This window comes from Haliaeetus albicilla, chromosome 4 (genome assembly GCF_947461875.1).
Source record: "Haliaeetus albicilla chromosome 4, bHalAlb1.1, whole genome shotgun sequence".
NCBI classification, from domain to species: domain Eukaryota; kingdom Metazoa; phylum Chordata; class Aves; order Accipitriformes; family Accipitridae; genus Haliaeetus; species Haliaeetus albicilla.
The window spans coordinates 47,722,378-47,743,932 of NC_091486.1; the positions used below are offsets into that span (position 1 = coordinate 47,722,378).

The following is a 21,555-nucleotide window of genomic DNA, read 5'->3' on the forward strand; positions in this document are numbered from 1 at the left end:
TTAGGCAAAATGCAGTGAAAACGATAGAAAAGGGCTTCCCTTCTCTGAGAGCTGCAAAGATGACTCTGGGAAAGGCTTGACATGAGATGAAGCAGAAGCACGTCACTGTCCCACGCAGTGACGGTCCCCGGGGCGCACTGGGATGCAGCTCTGCAGAAGCAGAGGGGTTTGGCATGTGGTGTCCCCAGGCAGCTTTTAGGAACAGAAATCGGGTCAATCTGTCATGTCAGTCTGCTGAAAAACAACACTAAAATCGGCCTGGGACCCCCAAAACCTCAGACCTGGTCTGGATCGGGCGTACAGCCAGCTCTCCAAGAGTGGAAAGGACCGAGTCCTTGTCAAGTGGCATCTAGACCTTGTAATCTGTAACAGGATTTTGTAAAACAAAGAAAATCTAGTATTCAGATAAATGGTGCAGTGGCTTTTTCAAGGGAAAGTTATTTTTGACTGAGAGTTTCCAGCAGTGTCTGCAACCCAACCAACTAGCGCTCGGCCGGGGCACTCGGAATACCGGTGGCAAGGTCTGCTTTCCTTAATGAATTCCCAAAGGGCGGACAAACAACCCGCAAGGAGAATAAATGCAATTTTTGAAATTCTTTCTTCATCATCTATGCAGCCATCCCTGAATGAGATAAAGTTCTTTAAGTATATGTAGAAACTGAATTCTAATCAAGATAAATACCCGGGTTCGTGCCTAATTTGCATGAGTATTTGCTGCAAACTGTGCTTGCAAATGAGAGAATTATGTATGTAACCAGATAACCTGCATGTGCAATCGCAGTACCATATATGCAAAACTTAGTCATTGCGCTTGAATAAAATGTAAACTTCAGCAGAAAGGAACTCAGCTTTAAAGTACCGGCACATTATTTTTATCATAAAAAATCAGGTTAAAACTGATTTGAGCCTTCCAAGAACACATTCAGCTGCTGAAGCAAAGTCCAAATTATGCTTCTTACTCAATCTAAACTTAATAATAGACTAGTTGAGTTGCTATACTGGCAGCGCTGGAATGTTTTTAATTTACCGATGCAAGAGAATTTCTACATTAGCGTGTGTGCTATTTAAAAAATACGTTTCTTAAAGTTGCCTGTGGACTCATCCGTAAATTAATAACCTTGCTTTAAAAAAATCTTCCTTATTACTCTAAGTCCTTTTGAGATTCCCCTGAAGATATCTTGAAAGATTTTCTCCCCTTCCCCATACCTCCTCCTGTCCTTACTAGGGGACAGCAGGGTCCATTTAAAATTGATTTCCATCTCTCAAAGCAGGATTTGATTTCTCCGAGTATCCGCCTGGAAAGAGCACATAATGTCGCAGCAATCCCGAGATATCGGCTGGCAGAGCTCGAGCCCGGCAGAAAACGAGCGGTGCCAGCACGAGCACGGGGCAGCAAAGGGACTTCCACCGTGAGAGCAGCCGGGGTTTGCTGGCCACCTGCAATTAAAGCGGTGGGATGTACCCCCGGGCATTGCTGCCCCGGGTTTGCAGGGATGCTGATTCTCCATCCCATGCCCTGTCGCACGTGCGCACCCCTACACGTTCCCAACCCCAAATCTGCCTTCGCCATCACCCCGGTTCTGAGATAGGGGTAACCCGCAAAGCCGCGGAAAGGTCACGATCCTTGCTCTGGCAGCAAAACTGCCTTCAGGAAGGAAGGACTAAAAATCTCGCCAGGGTGTGCGATATTTTCGAAGTGCGATACCTGAGGATTGTTTTGGACTGTGCTGATTCCCATTCGGAAGGCCAAGCCTTTGCAGAAATCCTCAAAATTGGGATGAAATGAAGCGTTAGGAAAGGAATTAGGCCTCGTTCCCTTTCTCGTGTTAGTTTTGAATTAACAAAAAATTAAATTAAAAGCTAATTAAATAGCCAAAATTAGAAACATATTATTTCCCAAAATTGCTTTGCGTTTTTTTCTTTTAATGCCAGCTTTTACCAGGAGCTTGACGGCTCTGCAGCAAGTGCCTGTCCCTAAGGGATGAGAGTCCCTGGCAGCGCAGATGAGGCACAGAGAGGTCAGGAATATTCCTAAGGACACGCGGGAAACCTGAGTCTATGCCAACAAGTCTTGAGTCGCGATTCAGCCTTAGCTACACTCAGCATCTTTTCAGGCGGTGCAAGGGTAGCCTTGAAAACCTGAAAAAACCCCCTCAGTTTTGGGCAACCTGTTCTGGTAGTAGCATCACATCCAGGCAGGCTATTTCTCAAGAATATATAGATGGCATAAACGTGGATGGAGGAAGATTTGAGACTATTACCCACCGTCTTTGTTCTTGTTTCAACCTAAGGAGCGCAGTAAAGGGAATATGAGAAGGTTTAGGGGATGAAAAAGGGCTGAGTAGCATGTGGGTACCATTCAGGCCTTCCAAACACTTCAATTTGCTATTCAGATTACCACTTTTTGTAGTTTAATATGTACAATATGCAAAGGAACCAGTTTAACTAAATGGGAAAAGCCTTTTGTGTTAAGGTTGAACGTAACCTAATACAGCCCTTTGACTTGATTCAATTAAATCCTTTCTTTTCCAATTAAATAATCAACCAGAATTTAATAAAAATGAATTTCAGTGTGTCACCCTGCAGAATGATGACCTCTGAGATGGTAAAGACTTATGTAAATTCTGCTGATCGCTTTTTATCTGCTTGTGTCTCACTTCCACAAGAAAAATTACCTTCTGTCAGTATATTTACATTATTTTCTCATCTGCTCCATGTATCTCTGCTTACAGTAACAATTCCCTGCTGAAAGGGCTGTGAGTATCACCAGCTTCTTTCAGCACATCCTCTAAAACTGACCTTCTGTGATTGGAAAAAAGATCGCCAAAGACGGGATTTTTGATCTGCACCTCTATTTTGTTACACCCTGGCACGCCGCAGTGCAAACAGCGGCAATTTGGCCCTTTCCAAATGTCACCAGAGGCATCTGTGTGGCCATTCACCAGCAAAGAAAAGCTCACCACGAAAATCTGGTCCGAGAGACAAGCAAACTTTAGCAGCAATCACCAGAAAAAGTACAGCATGCCCAGAGTTCAATAGTCTCTTGTAGCACATCTCCTCTAAGTCATTTCCATCCAAGTTACAATAGTTGCTAATGTCTACAATTTTTTTTTCCCCTCTACAAAGGTCACATTTCTATTTGTGTATTTACAACTGCATTTGACCCCCCTTCTGGCTCTTAAAATACTCAGCACCAACTCTTTCCTTCCTCGGTTGGAGTATATAGCAGCATCTTAATGCAAACCTTGCTGATGAGTTACTGCTGCGCTGTAGCTGTAATGCTAGTGCTTTAGTTAAGTTATTAAAACAGGATTAAACAGACCTAAGGATGGACAGGTTAAAAAATCTGGGTGAATATTCTGTTTTTCCCCATGATGCTGCAGTGACACATTTCCCCACCTCCATTTCTGTGCGGGTGAAAGGGTCCCGGTGACCTTCCTGCACTGCGCATCCCTTGGGACCGCGAAAACAAACCCATTAATGTTTATAAAGTGTCTCGGACTGGGGGAATTACATCACCGCGGCGAGATACAAGCTTAATGGATCAAAACAAACCCCAGATCCAACCCCCGCCAGCTTAGACACATCTCGGTTACCCAGCGCGAACCTCAAGGAATCCCACTGAGAAGGGATGATTGAGAGAAAAATGTGATCCCAGAGATTTTTCTCCAGTAAACCCATTTTACGTTAATAGGAAGCAGATTTCTCGACCCCTTGCAAACAAACGACTTCCACAGCATATTTCACAGCTGAGCGCATCTATGGCACTAGCCTTTATACGCAGCTCTATTAAACCCAACATTTGTTTAATGAATTACAGCAATCCAATGAATCTGTGTACATGCCGCCTATATTTAAATGTTTATGGGGACGACGTCAGCAGCCAGCTTTTCACAAGCAGGTATCGGTGTCAGTGATGACCTCCTGCTGCAATGTACCCAAAACTTTTAATGGTTTCTGCTTTCTTGACTATTGAGGGCAGTTGATTGCTGTTTAGGTTTATAGAACTGTAAATGCAATTACCCAGGAGTTTCAGGGTCTCTGCTTAACATAAAACTGGACTCAGTGCAATTTGGGGGGGTTTCTTCCCATTGATGAACAATGTCTGTCATCTGAGACATATAAACTGTCAGACGTCTCCCACCTGGTACGGGTTGGTCCATGCAACAGAAAACTGAATGAAGCCGTTAAAACTCACGCAGTCAATCATGGTTGACACGCTGCAGCTATTTCCAAGACGACCTCATCTTCATCTCGTGGGTCATATTGACCTGGACAAAAATCCAACTCTGATCCACCCTCCTGTTTTAACATACCTCCTGCTGCAAACTATGCGTGAAGTGCTCCCTTTCATGGCATATAGAAGCAGTAAGGATGATGGTGCTGTGATAATTTAGCTTTCTTGCATGGAGACCTCTGATTTGTGATGGACTCCAGCCCAGCTCTCCCCACCCAGGAGCAGGTTTGCCAGGTTGTTCCTACATAGGTGCTGTAGGTCTGGCTAAGAGAAGGGGTGAGCCCCAAAGCTGCATCCACGTCAGCTGAGCCGCCTGGTTGTACTTCGCTGCAAAAACTGTTTTTAGACCTGAAATATCCCCAAGGAGCTGGTTTTAGCATCGACCAAGTTCAAGGTCCCACTTGATCTGAACCGGTCCACAGCCGTTGCCCTCCACCAGCCGCTTCCCAGCAGAAGGATGCAGAAGGATGCAGAAAGATGCAGAAGGATGCAGAAGGATGCAGAAAGATGCAGAAGGATGCAGAAAGATGCAGAAGGATGCCCTGAGCTCTGGTGCTGGTCCCCCCCCGGGTGGTTTCAGGGCTGAGCTGCCTGGCAGGGGCTGCGTGGGTGCTTGGGGGTGTCTCTGCAAAGCACGGGACCTCTGGCAGCGATGGGTGGGTGAGCGGGTGGAACGCCGGCAAGTCACGGAGACCCATGAGTGTGGCTGGGAATTACCAAATAGCTCAGCAGCACCCAGCGGGAATACACTGGCAGGAGCAAGGAGAGCGAGCGTGGACCCAAGCGTGGACACGCGGTACCGACGCGCTTGGCAGCAGCGGTGAAATCTACGTGCCAGTTCCGTGAAACTGCTTGGATTTCACAAATAGCTTCCCATAAAGGAAGAGAGAAATAGGGAGGAAAGAGAAAGAACTTCAGGCAAAGTCTGTATGAAATGCCATTTCCCCATCCCTTCCCTGTCACAAATCAAGGGGGAAAACGTGGTTGGGTTTTGCAAAACTGCAGGGGTGATTTGGGAGAGCAGGTCCCACTGACTTACTACAAGAAATCATCCATCCTCTTGGAAGAATGGGAAGTTTGCAGAGACATTTGCTTTGCAGACCCAATTTACCAGCTGTTCAGACACTATTATAAGGATCATATAAAAACTTAAATCAATAGGGAGATTCTGAAGCGCTTAGATAGCAGGATAATAGGTGCCATGAAAAAAATCCTGTGATCAATCAGCAGACAAATATGTACTTAAATTAGGTGTTAGTGGGACAGATGCAGGAAAGGTGATTATGGGTTGCCTCTGTGTTTCCTTCGCAACAATGATGACACACCGGGGTGGGTCAATGCACCCTATCATTAATACAGCATCAGCATTCAGCTGACAGTTTCTTTGTCCTGTGAAGTCAATTCCTATGAAGATCTGACATTAGCAAGAGGCACGATGAAATTCAGACGCCTTTGAATTTTCATGACCCTCTAGATGCCTTAGCCTGGCAGATTACAGGCAAGACCACTGTCCTAAATTGGGCAAGAGGCAGGAATAAACATTTGTACCCATCCATTTCAACTGTGGCAATAAATACCATCGGCAAAACCAGTGGAAGAACAGCCCTTGCCTCCCTCCCTCCCCAGCAAACAAAACTAGAAACGGGGTCTGCAGGGCAGCGCACATGGGTAGAGTCAGCTAGAGCATCCTGGAAGAGGAAGATGCTAGAGAGAAAGGTAATTTTTTACTATAATATTTGTGAAGTAAGGAAAAGATAAGATCTTGAGTGTGGTTCAGGCCTCTAAAATAATCCTAAGATTAATGCAAAACTGGAGAGCTCCATAGAGTAAAGGAGAGGGGATTTAGCATGCGCAGTGCACCTTCCCCATTGCCACCTGCCACCCAGGGTGCATGCTGGCATCCACAAAATTCCCGCAGGTGTTTCGGGGACCGCACAGCGCAATGTAGACAAGAGGGAAACTTAATTTATTCTTACAAGGCTACCCAAGGCAAAGCATCCTTCCTTTTCATTTCAAGTGAGAGAAAGCACGCTCTGGTATAAGTGTCGTCGTCCTCCCTTGTTTTGTCGGCGGCACCGACGCCGGGAGCACGCCTGGTTTGGGGATCGCCCCGCTGGCAAACCAGCCGCTTTTGCAACAGAAGAGTGTGGCTGGGGAGTGCGGAACAGTAAAACTAGCTTTTTTTTCCTCCTTTTTTTCTTTTCTTTTTCTTTTTTTTTCAAGATGCTACCAGCAGGGTGGACTAATCCTGTATTGCATAAGATTCCAAACATACAATTACATTCCCCACTAAATTATGAAAGCTCTAAAAATACACATAGATAAAGTTTCAGCATTGAGAAGGCAGCTGGAGCAATATTCATACATATACACATTATATAATTTATAGTCATGTTTTAAGGCTTCAGTATGTATTCATTGATTCTATGCATTTGGGACTTGGAGCATATTGGTATCCATCTCCTTAACTGTTCTTAATGCAGATTGGCTGGAGTCGTCTACTCTGTGAAAAATAACACTTCTCCAGGACTGAGAGAAACCCCTTTACATGAGATAATTCACAAGTACTTTTATTTCTTTTGTTAGGTAGGAAAATACTGCAGACCTCGTTTCACAGGACGGGGAAACTGAGGCACGGATGGGCTGAAACTGAGTGTGAAGGGCTGCTGTGACCTGGTGGAAAAGGGCACCTGCTGCAACCCATAGAACACAGCAAGCCTCTCCAGTTAAATAATTCCTTCATCTCTTGCCTAAAGAATTGTAGTGTGTTACTGGTGTTCTCATACAGTGCCACACTTGGGAGGAGCGCTAGTTCTCATGTGATGGGCAAGTTTTGTGGTGCTCCAACACTAATGAGGTGGAGGGGGAGAAATTAGGATTAAAAACCAGGGAATGCAAAGCTGTAAGCACGGGGGCATGGCTGCTCGGGCTATCTTGACTCAAAATGGCTCAGCATATACTCTACTTTAGTGCAGTGTACAAAACCAAAAAATGGTAGCAAACCCCCCTGCTTTTTAGGTATTGCACAAGCACACATGTTTTGTGTAAACTGGAGTTTTTAATGAAATCTGTTGGGGGTTGATTTACCCTAATGTAACACCCAGGCATGGAAGGGTGGCAGGTATGCTGCTTCTAATAAAGTCCATTTAGCTTCTGACGTAGATTACTTAAAAAAAAAATTAAAAAAAAACCACTTCCCCCTCCCAAACCCACAGCAAACACACAAGTGTGATAAAGTATCTTGGTATAAAATCAATACCGAGGTGATTAGCAGCCTTTGAAAAATTCTGGCTCTAAGTCAGTTCATGGCAGAGATCAAATGGAGGTGCTGTCAACTCTTTCTTTGCTTCTGATATACAACAGGTAAAATCATCTGCAATGATTCCTGTTATTCCTGCATTTTCTTCTTTTTCCCTGGCCCGCGTCCAGAGGGATTGCCCCACGCTGTCAAGGTTTTCGTACAGGTGCCTACGCTTTGGGGGATAACTGGAGATAAGGCTGACCAGCTGGACCCAGGTCCCTCTGTCTGATTCCCAGCTGCCACTGGGAGCAATCTGGGGTCCCAGATGGATAGCACTGGTCATCAGCTGGCACACCAAGAGAAGCTCAGTCCTCTATCGCAGAGAAGGATTGAAGCATTATCTAGCCCTTTGGCTAACTCAGGTGAGGCTTATTAATATTAATATTATTGATATTAATAGCTTTTCGTGAAAGTGGGGAAGTTTTCCCCAAGCCTGGTGCACCAGAGAAGAGGGAGGTGCCTTTGGATGAAGGCTTGGTGGAACAAGAGGGATCCATCCAAGGGAAAGCTGATGTTCTCCTCAGAGAGGGAACACTGCGGGTGGGCTCAGAGAAAGCCCGAGCAGATATATAGGAGAGGCGAAAAAAATGAGGATGCAAAATGCTAAATTAATAATAATTTTTAAAAAGCACAGCTGGATGGATTCCTTAGAAAAATCTAAACGTGCTGTTAAGCTGCAGTGCATGCAGGAGGTTCTGGGGGTACCAGCACGTTCATCACCCCAAAGGTCTTCAGGACAAGACTCAAATCACTAAGCTGGCAGGACTGTTGGCAGAGGGATTTTAAGAAGGTGATACGTATAAAACTCACTGATGGCAGTTAAACAGAGCAGGACAACTGCCAAGCTCTTGTGTTTGCTCACTGTCAGTAGGTTTTATAGATACAGAGATATATATCTACAAAGCTATTCAAGTGCATTTAATTTTTCCGATACCCATGTACTGCAGCTCATGTGAGGGTAATATGTTTATCCTATAAAGTTAGTGACTTCATAACGCAGTACTTGGCTCTAGGGCAGTTTTTGTATTATTAACTTCCAGTGCATACAGAAAAAAAGTCTCAAAACTTTTTTCAGGCATCGAGTGCAGTTTGTCATAGTGCCAGAGGCCCAAGGATGGATACTAAGCTTGAAAATATTTGGGACCTCAAACCTGATGGAGAAGATGTGTGCCGAGGTGCGGGGAATGCAGGGCTGGTAGGTGGGGAGCTCGTTCTGTCGTGGCACAGGACAAAGGGACAAGGAACAAAAAAAACCACGGTACCTTTTGTAACTTTCACAATTACGTTCCTAGGCTAAATGTTAGGGCAGACCTGCAGTGAGAGGGGGTGATGCTTCATCCCTCACGCCCCTCGCTATCCAAAAGGTCCGGACAAGCGCGAGAAATGACGTAGGACTGTTTGGCTGATTTTCTTGCCTTCTGATGACACCCCATTAGAACTAACGGTTCATCATCTGCACCAGACCAGCTTGCCTCAAGATAAAGATCTGCCTCATTTGCAGTTACATAATTAGCAATTACCCTAATTTCACTTACATTAAATTACATTTTTTTTAAAATAAACGTTATCTTTTCTGATGAAAAAAATAAAGTGGCCTGGGTCTACTTCAGACTATTTTATAGAAAGCAGCATCATCATTATCCTGTTCTCGGATGTAATGTCTAGACACTTTTAATGAAAATATTCATTATTGCTAATTTGCATTTCTTTCAATTCCAGGATGGAAATCAAATGAAGATGTCAAAAAGTGCTACCTCTGCCTCAGGCAAAAAGGAGACACGGTGACCCCCCAAGTCCTTCCAAACGTGAGCTTAGCTTGCGTGAAGAGAAAGCAGCTCCGGCATCCTCGTAATTGAGGGCAGTGCTAGATGAAAGATGAGCAAAGAAAATCAGAGGAAAATCATGGTGTAAGAATCTGGATCTGAAATCTGCGGCTTTAGAGGGGAAAAAAAACCCAGGGAGGTTGGCAACAAGCCACCGAAATAGCACAGAAACCCTGCTCGGATGGGTTTAGTTTTGTGAGGACACTGAGCCAGACCGAGCTGTAAGGGGGGTTAGAAAGGAGAGTAACGGAACTTGCTTCTGACCCACCCTTTATTTCAGCAGGAGCGCTGGCTCTTACGTCCGTTAGGCTTATTGGAAGAATCCCAGCCTTAAACTGCAAGATGTGTTGAAATATAGATGTTAATCAAGATGGTGATAACTCATGTGGGTTTTCTTTTCCTGAAGATAAAGTCCATTTTAAATGTACTCATTACTTGCTAGTAACAAAACTTTCCGTTAGTACAAAGAAATGTATGTTATACCTCAGAAATACATGCTTCACTGAGCTTGGAGAGTAAAGATAAAATAGTCCTTTTATAGCAAATAGGGATGAATACTTAAAAATAATAAAAAGTTGGTGAATATTCATTTGAAAACCTAAGCAAATTTGCCCTTGTCGTATTTGCATCTCTCTTGTGTTCTCTTCCTGTGCAATGGAGTTTTATTAGCATGAACATTCACAGAAAGTGAATTTGAAGCCTCAATACCCATGGGAAATGAATTTTAAATTCACTTGCTGTGTGCAGTCACCCAAGAAACTTGATCATAATTGTTTATTATACTTAAATATTTATATTGTGGAAGCACTTGTTAGGTAAAAAGGCCGAGATGCTCCGGTGCTGGGTGCTGTACAAACGCTCTCCCAGGCTTACAGAAATTACCTCCATCCCCAGCAAACGCAAATGCTGACGTGTGACAAGTTCGACCAGGCTCGGTCACGTAAGAGGTGAGATGGCAGGTGACAAATTTCAAGGTCAAGATCAAGCATTGGGGTGGGGGGGTTGAAAGATCAAAACGTTTCTGCGATTTTCCAAGAAAAATTGAGAAAGTTGCAGTGTATCCACTAAATGGCACGACCTCGCATGGGGCGTGTTCGTACAGGATATTTGAATCAGAGTCAGGGATTTAAAGTTCGTCAGAAACATCCTCGTTGAAGCTTTTTTACTGCCTGAAATCCATTGCCACGGACATCAGCTTTCACTCGGGAGCTCAGATTTCAGCGCTCGCCGTGCCTTTAGGGTTTACAATGGATTCTTACATTTTCCATTCCCCTCCCCTGCTCCCCATTTGCATCTATAAATGCTCTGGAAAGCGGCACCCACTGCTGCGCACAACGGTGCTGCCTTCCCCAGCAGATTCCCGGGGGGACAGTGGCAGCTCCAGAGCAGGAATTGCATCCCTGGTCGTCAGACCAGTTGATACCTTCCCATCCCTCGAAGGCAGCAGCAGGAGCTTGCTGTGCAGGGCTCACCCCTCTGCTCTGAAGATACCTCTGGGGTTTTTTGGGGGGGAGAGGTGGGCGGCACTTTCTGCAATAGGGGACCCTGGTTTTGCTCGGTCACACAGCACCCTACAATCATCTGTGCCCCACAGACCTCATAGCAAGGCGCAGGCTGCCCCTGCTTGAGCTAGCGCTGACTTTGGAGAGGGTTTTGCTGCAAGATGCCAGATAAACTGTATTTTTCAGGGGGGCAGAAGGAGGCAGAGGATGGTTTCCAGCCTGTTCTCCCAACCCTCAGGTGCAGCAGAGTTGTAGTCATCTCCCGGCTACCTTCCACCCGAGCGAGCGAGCACGGTGACGCAGGAATCGGCTGCTCGGGTCCCTCGGCCGCGCTGGGAACAGACCGTGGGGATGCCCTGAAAACTGGCACAGCCTGGTGCTTCAGCCGTGTCCAGCACCCAGGAGCAAGTCCCTGCAAACAGCACTGCTGCACTCCCAGTCTTCGGAGGAAGGGGAGGGGGCACGTCGAGAGCACGCTTTCAGACCAATTTTCACTAAATTATTTTTCTCTCTTGCCTGCCTCTGTCTAGAATTCAACAAGGGAGCAGATTTTTTATGATTACGGAGGAATAACTGCAAGGTCAAATCCCTGCTGGAAGTGGGGCAGGGCTCTACACATTGCACCCACCGACTGGAGCACTAGCAAATTACCAACTATTAAGGGCTGATGAACAAAAAAATCCCCTGAAATTGAAGCTCTAGTTACAGTAATAAGGATGCACAAGAGAGAAAATTGCATTAGGACATGCACTGCCCTTACGCATTCCCCTAAAAATGGATTCACCGCCCAGAGGAGGGGATTCAGGACCACCCCTCGGAGCAGTGTCAGGTCTCCATCAGCTTCCTTGGCCCTTACATACGACAGTGTCTTTTAATTATCGCCCACCGTAGCCAGATTAGGGTTGCCTGTGTCAATTTGCATTTGCAACACACCACGGTGCAACAGTTCCCTACTCCTCTATAGAAATAGCAGGTGTTATTGGCAACGTAATTACATGCCATCAATAATTATAAAAAATTTAAATTGCCCCAATGTTGCTTGCAAGCAAATCAGATACGGTATTTCACAGCGTTTCCTTCAAACGCAGGCCACCGAGGTGATGCTGGTATCGAAGTGGAAAGCTGTAATTAGGCGAACGTGAGAAGCAGGAGAGGATCCTGATGAGGCAAATCAAGAGAAACCGGCACTGGGGACCCTGTCGCTGAAACCGCTGCGTGAAGGGTCAGCGGCCTGGGGCCGGGGGCACCCGCTCAAACGAAATTGTGTCTGAGTAAGCTTGAGCTGCCTTTGAACGACATTTGGGATCCAGAGGGACGGAAAGGGGAAGAGCAAGAAATGGGCACTGCGGAGGGGGACAGTCTCGTGCAAGGAAGGTAATGGAGCTCCATCGCTGGATGGCGCATCCTTGCGGCACTGCAATACCCACATACCTCCATTTATATCTTCTTTTATCAAACAAATAAATAAGATAAACTAAATGCTATGAGCAGGGTGTATCTGCTGCCTGAGCCAGACAGCACGGCTCACTCTTCTTCGCTTTCCACCACCACGGCAGATGCCACATGTCACGGGAGCGAGATGGATGATATCAGGGAAAGGAGATGAAGGTCATAGGCTCAGGACGTGGTGCAACTCCATGGTAGCTACCATAAGAAAATGTAAGTGCCAAATGGGCTAAAAGCGTTTTCTCTGGGACAATATTCTCTTGGTTGCAAAGGAAGTCAAAGTTGTCTTTTACTACTTGAAGCAGTTAACTATACGGCTTCTTTAAACGAGAGAATTAATGACACTGAACTTCACAACAACAACAAAAAATTAAAGGCACCCCAAAAAATGTTCTCTTAATTGTAGCAGCCTGCTACATTAAAGCTGCTATAGGAAAATTCATTTACAATTCAGCTATTAAATTGCAAACCATTACCACTGCTTTTATGGCTTTATATTCCTCTAACAAATTTATGATGTAATTACTCTGTGCAACAGCATCGTTTCTAGCAAGCCAAGTTGAAATAAGGCACCTATTTCAAAATCCTAACAATTCTGTGTTTTCCAGATGTAATTTATACAAAAGAGGAAAAACATTACGGTGCAGTTTTCTGCCTGGGACTCCGAGACATTTGCATATGGAGCCGGCGTCTTGACTGTTACCTGGCTTTAGTTATGTTTAGTAAATACCTAAATTTTGGGTGTCGCAGAGCCGGGGCTCAGACTCCAACATGCACATGTTGCATGTGCCGTTCTGAGCCGGAACAGGCAAAACCAGGCGATAAAGGCGAGATAGAAATGCTCAGCTCTGACAACTGCCATTTATTGCTGTAGGAAATGCAATTGCATTGCAGACCTCGGGACTTGCTCCAATGGCTCTCTGCAGCGGCACAGCTGGGGCTCGGGGAGCTGGCGTTTTCCTACCTGCCAGGGGGCTCAGCCAACCCCCAGCCAATCCACTGCTGACAAAAACCCCCCATAATGAAATAAATAAATAAATAAAATTGGAAAGGCATTTTCTGCCTGTCGTTTCCCACCTCTGCGAAATAAATCTGTAAATAAACTCTTGGGCATCATTAAAAATAAACTGCATAAAGGGGCATTAAGCAGGACACGCATTTCCCGGGCAGAATGACTGGATTATTGTTGGAAGATGCAAATAAATTCACATCATGTGCCTTTTTTTTCTCCTTTTTCTTTTTGTACCACCCTCATCAAAAGGAGGAGATAGCGTCGGTATCCAGCTCAGGAATCTCTTGAGCAGATTAAAGACCCAATTATGTTGGATTTGAGGAAGCTGCCTAGTGTCCAGCCCGAATCCATCGTGCTTTATAAAACCCCAAATTAAACACTCAGGAGCTCACCGCCCCTGCAACCTCCCTCCCTCAGCAAGATCACCGTATCGCACCGGTCACCAGCACTTGCATGGCCATGAAACCATCTCCTTGAAAGCAATTCCCTTATCTCATGGGGTTTTCTTCTATCCCAATCTACCAACAGATGTTTCTTACCCCCTTCGCATTACCTGTGGTCGTACCTCGAAGCCCGCTGTAGGCACGTGCCCTCAGGGATGTACTGAAATAGGTACCGTGATGCTTTGCTGAGCTGGCCTCTGGGGATTTAATACAAACTCAAAAGAAAAGGGAGGTAAATGAACAAGACCCCAGTTTTTTCTAATTATCATTATCCTTGATATTATTATTATTAATAATAATAATAATATTCTACTTATTACTATTATCCTCACAGGTTTTGTTTGTTTGTTTGTTTTGAAAAGGAGGGTCTTTGGAGGTCCCAAGGGCTGGTAAATGCAAAGAGAAGGCAAAGCAGGGGCTCTTGCAAATTGAGCAAGATTCTCAGCCCGCCTCGCCCCGCTGCTGCTGCAGGTCGGAGGGGAGATCGACGGGGTGTCCCCGCTGCGAGGTCCCGGCGACTCCCCGCAGCCTCGTGAATCCTAATGGCACAACGAACCCATTTAGTTATGCAAGAGGCGTCTCCTTTGGCTCGCACATCATGAATTGCTCCTTAGAAGGGCTGAATGGCACAAACCTCCCCCTCCCGCGCTCTTGATTCGCAGCCGCTTGGCTTCTGCTGCCAGCGCTAACAAGGTCTGACTTTGTAAGATTATTTAATATTTATTCAAAATGTTTGCCGTGGGTATAATGACATAATCACCGAGGCCAAACCCGATGTGGTTACTCAAGCACGACACCCCTCTCTCCCCAATAAGAATGAAATCCCTGCAAAGAGTCGGGGGGAATGAGCTGACAAGCAGGATAATTTATTCTACTGAGCCCGGTGCCTGCCAAGACTGCTCAGTCTGGCGTGGGATAGACTTACTGGGAGCAACTGGGCTGGGATTTGCAAAGAGGAGGAGGAGTCTAAGTGAATTGGATACCCAAATCTCACCGGATTCAGCAGGAACTGGCTATTCAGACAGCCCGGGATTATTTTCCTTCTCGGGTTTGTCTGTTAGCTCGAGTGCCAGTAGCTAGTGTGGGTGATCAATTGATTTCCATCAAGTGTGTGGGGAGGAGGGATTAAGTTAAAAAGGGGGTTTTAGGTAAAACAATTAAGACAGACAGACACAGGGGGAGAAAAAACAATGCTTAAATTTCCTGCAAAAAAAAAATAATTACATTTTTGCATACTGTAAAAAAAAGAAACCCACACTTAATGCATGCTTTTCTCAATGTCATCCCAAATTTTCCCTAACCACAGTTAATTTTCTTAACCCTCGGTACCTGTGACACTGAACTTGGGTGGCAAGTTCCTCTAAGCTTCAGCATCCGCCTGTGCCAGTTGGGTCAATGAGATCTCTGCTACCCAGGGCTTCCCGGGCAGATAAAAGTCGGCCCATCACCATTTTCAAAACAATCTGGAATTGCTGCAGAGATGGGAGCAGCCAGACTTCAAAGGGAGCCTGCACCTAGGTTTCTGCTCTTTTCTTTTTGTTCTCTGTTCCTTTAAAATAGATCTTTATGATAACTAGGAGCAAGATTTCTATGGAAAGAAGCCATTAAAAAAAAATAATTGGATTTCACCTTTTTTTGATTGACAAACTAACGCACCCAGTGGCTCACTCAATTATACGTCAGTATTTTCTGAAGTAGGGCAGTGGGACTTTGAAAAGGAAAAGCCCCCAACCAAATGCACTTTGCCAGCAGCTGTCAGTCACTGGAGAGATAAGACCTTCACACACAGACCTGTACCCGACCCGTTCCTCTGCTACGACACATTCCCAGCTCGGCCAGGCATCGCCACGAGGAATTCAGCAAAAGTTTGCAAAATGCTCAGGCGCTGCGTTGACCGAAACTGTGCAAAAGCCCAGGACAAACCCGCCTGCCTTGTTCAGCGATGCTGCCGGGCGAGTCGGGCTACGAAACACCTTTGGAAAGGCTGCGTAAAAAAGAAAGTCCGTGGCCGTGGCGGCGGGGACTGTCTGACTGCGAAAGCAGCGCAGAAAGGCAGAAGGTGGCCTTTTAATGGTCCGCATCATGAGACCAGGATGCACAGGCGTCCCCCAGAGCGGATGCTAAAACAATTAATAACAATTTCCCCCCCTCGCCCAAGACAGCCAAACGGGGAAGGATTGCAACAGCGCGAGGACAGGGATTTGGCGCATAAAGGGCATGAACAGGGAGAACTTGCATCTCAGCTCCCTGTGGGCACCCAAACCTTCACCGCATCGACAATCCTAAGGCAGAAAACGTACCGGTTGAGTGCATCCCCTCCGGCTGGTCTGGCCGGTTTGCCAGGCTCGGGGTGGTGGGGGGGGTGAGAGCAGGCAGTGCTTTGGTCGTTATTAGGGTGCTGAGCCCCGCACCCCTGGTCGAAGGCACCCAGCCCTCGCGTGTGCCGCGGGAAGCCACACGTGCCACGGAGCTGGCGGTTGCTATGGTGATTGTGGATTTTCTTAAAACTCCTGCAAAAAGGAGACCGAAGGCCCAGGAAAGCACAGGAGCAGCAGCTCCTTTGCCGGGCAGTTTCAGGGCCGTGTACAGATGCCGCACAACACCCCGAGCCATGATACCACCTCCAGCTGAGCAAGCCGGTCCCTGCAAACAGACCCACGTTTACCCCACGGTGGTTATTTCTATATCCTGGCCAATATCACCGATGAGGGCTTTGCTGGCTCGTCTCTGCAAGATGCCAGTCTTCGTCCAGCAATTACATTTATTTCAGCAGTCTCCAAGGGTTATCTCAAGATGCAGCTCCTCTGCCAACAGAGAAACCGGATTTGAATTGCAGCCCTTCTTCCTTCATCGATGTATTTTTTTAAAGAGCACGGAGAAATCGCAGAACGGGCAGATGGAGAAGCAAAGCCCCCCGGATTATCCAGATTACAGCCCAGCACGTGGGCAGAGCAGCCCAGACCCTTCACACCGCGCTCGCAGCCGTACCTGCTGCGGTGGGATTTAGAGCATCCCAGGCTGGAACTGGGTTAAACTGGCAGCCTGAAGCAGAAGCGCTCTCCTCTGCAAGTACCTAAATTCAACTTTGCCCTTTGGTATTTTAAAATGGTGGTTTGTCCCTCCCCAGCCTCCGGCAGTCGGGGTAAATCAAGAAGCCCATTGATTTTAAGAGCGGAGTTACGTGGTACCCAAATCTGGAGGTGCCGCTCCCGAGCGATCGGTATGCATGCAAGCAGAACATTTCCTAGATGGCTTTAAATGAAGGGGCTGGCAAAATCCCATGGGAATATTTAGTTAGGATAAGAAACATAGAGAAGCACAGCTTTTGGAGCCATCTCGCAGTAACTTTTGTTTCCATGGTGACTAATGTTTGTGTTTATATCTACTCCCAGTGTTTCTATCAGATTTTGCTTCACGGAACAGCTGTTACAAGTCATTTCACCAAGACAGATGATCCTGATAAGGAGCAAAGTTTCCATTCTACACAAATGCACATTTATTTAATAAAATCCAAATAATTCAAACCCGGAAAAGATCTGTGCTTCAAAAAATTGATTATCGATGCAGCCACCTGATAGAAAGAGATTGAAAGCAGCCACAGAATAGCTGCTGCCTAATAAGAGGGTGATAAAAAACATAATAGAGGACAAATAAAACAACTCTGAAAATGCTAGCAGCTTTATTAAATTTGGCCATGATCTTTCTATCCTTGGGCTTTATGCACAAGTGTTATGCCTAAAAATGACCTCCTGCTGGGTTTGATGGAGCCATCAATAAAGAGGGTTGAGGGGGGCTGTTGGCCGCCCCGGCCTCCCGCCAGCTTTCAGCCCCTCGCACCATCTCATCCCGCTGAAAAGCTGCTGAGAGCGGCCAGAGGAACCGAGCGCAGACTAACCTGGGCTTTCAGATCTAATAATCCACATTCCTCAAATATCCCGTCACTGTAGCTTTTATAGAATAGCCCCAATTCCATTTCAACTTAAATACTGATTTTTTTTTTTTTTTTTCTCTTTCTTAAATAGGATGGCTCATGTTTAGCTTCTTGGAACAATATCTGAGGCTTATTTTAGCCTCTTTATTAAGGTAGTCACAGGCCAAAAACTCACAATATGAGCTCCCTGGTTGGATCTAGGCTTGGATCAAGCCTCCACAGAGGCTTTATGGGATCAGCAGCTTTCCCTGGGCTGAGCTTGTACTAAAGAAAAAATGTCGGTGCTGCAGACACCTCTGACATCTTATGCCTTTGGTTTTTCCCTGGAAAGATCAAAGTGTCCGAGACTTCCAGGCAAGGTCAGGAGATTCTGGAGGTGCCGGCACATTTGGAGATGGCATCTCCTCGCAGCGCTGAGAGGGCATTAGGCTGTTGGCTGCTTCCCTCCTGTGGCTGGGGCATGCCACAGGCAGAGGTGGGTCCTTAGGTCCAGTGGTACCAAAAAAAAAAAAAAAAAGTAAATAACTCTGCTTTTAGCTACACAGCTGGAGGTAAGTACCCTGCTTCTCTCACAGGAGACCTTGGCTCAAACTGTGCCACCCACTTGCGCCACTGTACTTAAGGAGAACTGTAAGGAAATTGGGACAACACAGAGCAGAGCATCAGGAACGATGAAAGGTCTGAAAGAATGAAAATGTGCTATAGAAAAAATAAAAAAATAACCCCTGTATTGTCCTGCCTCTAGGCTTCTTGCATTTGCCTCCCCATAGTCCCATTCCCAACACGAAGCCGCCTCGGCAGCCCCGTGGCCGCTCCATCCATCCGCCCGTGCAGAGCTGTGGCTTTGCAGGAGGTAAGACCCGTTTCACAGGCTGATGTTTTACTCCTGCAGCCTTTTTCTTGACAATTTCTCTCTGCTTGCATAGGGCCTCGCTGAAATCCTAACAAGGACCAACAATTCGTTCACGCTACGCAAGGCACCAAACCAGTAGCAGTCGGCTGCTGGGAGAGGATGGCGTCCTGCTCCCCCAGCACTGGTTGCCATAACTAGCTGGAGTGCATGGGCATTGGCAAGGACTACGGAGTTGCTTATCATTTTAATCACTTCTAAATCTTGGCTCATCACATTGCAGAACTTGAAACCTAAGGAAATGATTTTCATTGTTAGCCGCCTCCTCCTTAATTTGAAAACTTCCTGCGAGTAATTGAAATTCCTGCTCTGCAAAAGCAAAAGCCTTATCTACCGCCTTGTTTAGTCAAATTAAGAGAGACGGGACTTGACTCTAGTTTAGATTTGCTAAATATTTTTCCCTGCCTTCAGAAACATTTATTACGTTTCGCATTGCACAAACTGCTTCAACCTCCCGCCGGCTGCAGAAACACATTGAATTATTTTAATCAGAAGCAAGAATCGTGTTGAAAGTAACTGTAACATGGCACAACAGGAAAGCTGGTCTTGCAGACTCCTTCGGAACAAAGATTCAAGCTTTCCTCTTCCCTCCTTGTGACTATCAATCAAACTCTAAAAATAAAGTCAGATATACAAAATTATCCTGCCATCAGGGCCTGAAAATATTTCAGTTAAGCATCTGTCAGTGCTTCCATTATGCATCTCAATTTCCCAGGTTCTCTATCTTCACTTTTCAGACTGCACCAGGCTGAAACTTGGCACGCACCCTGAAGACGACACTGTAACAGTTTGCTTAACAGCAGCCCCTTAATATCCCTGGAAGCCAGGCAGCACAGGGAGGCTGTATTTCTTACTCTGTCAGACCCGGTGGTGCAAACACCTGCAGCTCCCACGGATTTCGGTTGAAGCCAGTTACCTTCGGCACTTCCCAAAAACCAGGCCGTGTGCTCCACCAGTTTCGTTTGAGCATCGATCCTCCCTTGAAGCATTAGGGATGCTCTTTGTTGAAGCCAGCAAAGCTCCTCCTGATTTACAGGAGGGTAAGGGAGGGCAAGACAGGGGCAACGCCTGAGTGCAACTACTTTTTCCCCTATGCGAGGCTCCAGCCCTGGGCTGCCTTTTACACCTTCTTCTGCATCCAGCCTAATACCCAAAGAGGTCAGTCCCTGCTCCTTCGCTCTGCTCCTGCCACCCATGCACCAATTCCTCTCCTCCCTGTATGAATCCTGGCTCGGCACCGTTGGAAAAATCTTCCTTTATTCCCAATTCTGGAGAAAGTATTGGGTGAAAGGAATGCAAATATCCTGCATTCCAGACTCACCTCCCGCTGCTGCCCAAGGGCTGTGAGGACACCACCACTGCGTCCTCTGCCACTGCTGGGGCTGGTCTCTTCAAGCCCCACACCAAATATTTAATCACAGACGTCTACTCCAGCAACACAGCCAACAGTAATCAAAATCCTCCCAACAGTTGTTGCAGCCCCAGGGAAGAGCACTTCATTTATTTGTTTCTTCCTCTTGGAAAAGAGAAATATTTAAAAGCTAATCTAGCAAGGACTAGGCGTGAACATGCATAAACTCTTTATTATGGTCCTATTCTGTACAGTCAGGACCGGCAATATACAGCTGGTATATACGACCTGTAAGATTTCTCCTTGTTTGTAAAGCAGTAGATGAGGCAATGAGATTCAAGACAGTTTTGCTTTGCAGACTATTTGTTTTTTAATACTGGGGAAAGTGGGAACATATGCAAGGGGGGATGGGCGGTGGCAGCATTTGTAACACTTAATTTACTAAAACCACACATTGCACAGATCTCCCATCTTGCTCCATTCAGAGAAATCAGCATTTTGTTCAACCAGCCAGCCTGGATAGAGATCCATCACAGGCGTTTTAAATGCACCGCCGGCATGGGGGATCCTTTCCGAGAGATGTCCGAGGCCAAAAGCATCGTCCTCGTCACTGCCTGGTCTGGGTAAAACATTGATTTGCTTCCCTCCCCCACCATTAAAACATCAGGTTTTTGATGGAGCGGAGCCGGTCACTTCCCATGTGCATGGACCCTACCAAATACCAAGGAAGATGCTTGGATTTTAATGTTATTTCAGAAATTACATCCAAGCTTTCCCTCCCAGTATTACAACCTAGGAAATAAGTGAGACTGAAACAGGTACAAAATGAGGACAAGAGCAGGATCTGGTCCTGTGTTTGAAAACTATTTAATTTATAGTCTCTCCGTCTACGAATTATTAAGAAAGAAAAATACCTATTGCCTCCCAAATGTCACCATATCCATCCAGCTTCCTTGAATCTTTGAATGGATTTACCAGTGCCGGGGGCAATCTCGTTTTCTCAAAAAACTGTTTTACTGCCTAATATTCCAACCAAGTCTATGGCTGATCACTTAAATAGGCTTTTACCAAGCAGGACAGGCTGTATGTCTCATTTCCCTCAGACACCCTGCAGCAGGCTCCGTGCGTGGGTGGGGAGAGGAGAAATCACAGCGAGCGGAGCGGGATCGCTTTCTGTCAAATTAAAATTGTGATTAATTCCAAATCAGTGCTGTTTGCCGAGATATTTTAAAGTTGTTTCATTTCAATAATTGCAGCGTGCCTGGGATTCGATGGAATGAGAGAAACACCGCACCCTCGGCGCAGACGATGCTCAAGGGACGAGCCATTTCATAAGAGGGATAAAAAACCCTCGGTCCTGTGACGCCGATAAGAGATGCTCCTGGCTGGAGTGCCCCTGGCAGCCCCAGCGCAGTTCAGAGAGGCTTAAGCAGCTGAAGACCTGATAATCAAAAGCCATCCCAAACATTTCACTGTCTAATCGATCATTTGCAATGTTTACTGATGAAAGAGCGATAAAACCTCTGCTCTATCCCTGCAGTCCTCGCGTATCTCCAGCAACTCCATAGGAATTGAATACATTGATTTACTGTAACATAC

At 46.2% G+C, this 21,555-nt stretch overlaps 1 protein-coding gene across 2 annotated transcripts in view; it reads right to left on the reverse strand.

The window, feature by feature from the left end:
- Window positions 1-21,555, reverse strand: part of KAZN (kazrin, periplakin interacting protein) — a 230,544-nt gene that overhangs the window by 94,425 nt on the left and 114,564 nt on the right. The gene's annotated exons all lie outside the window — the stretch shown is intronic.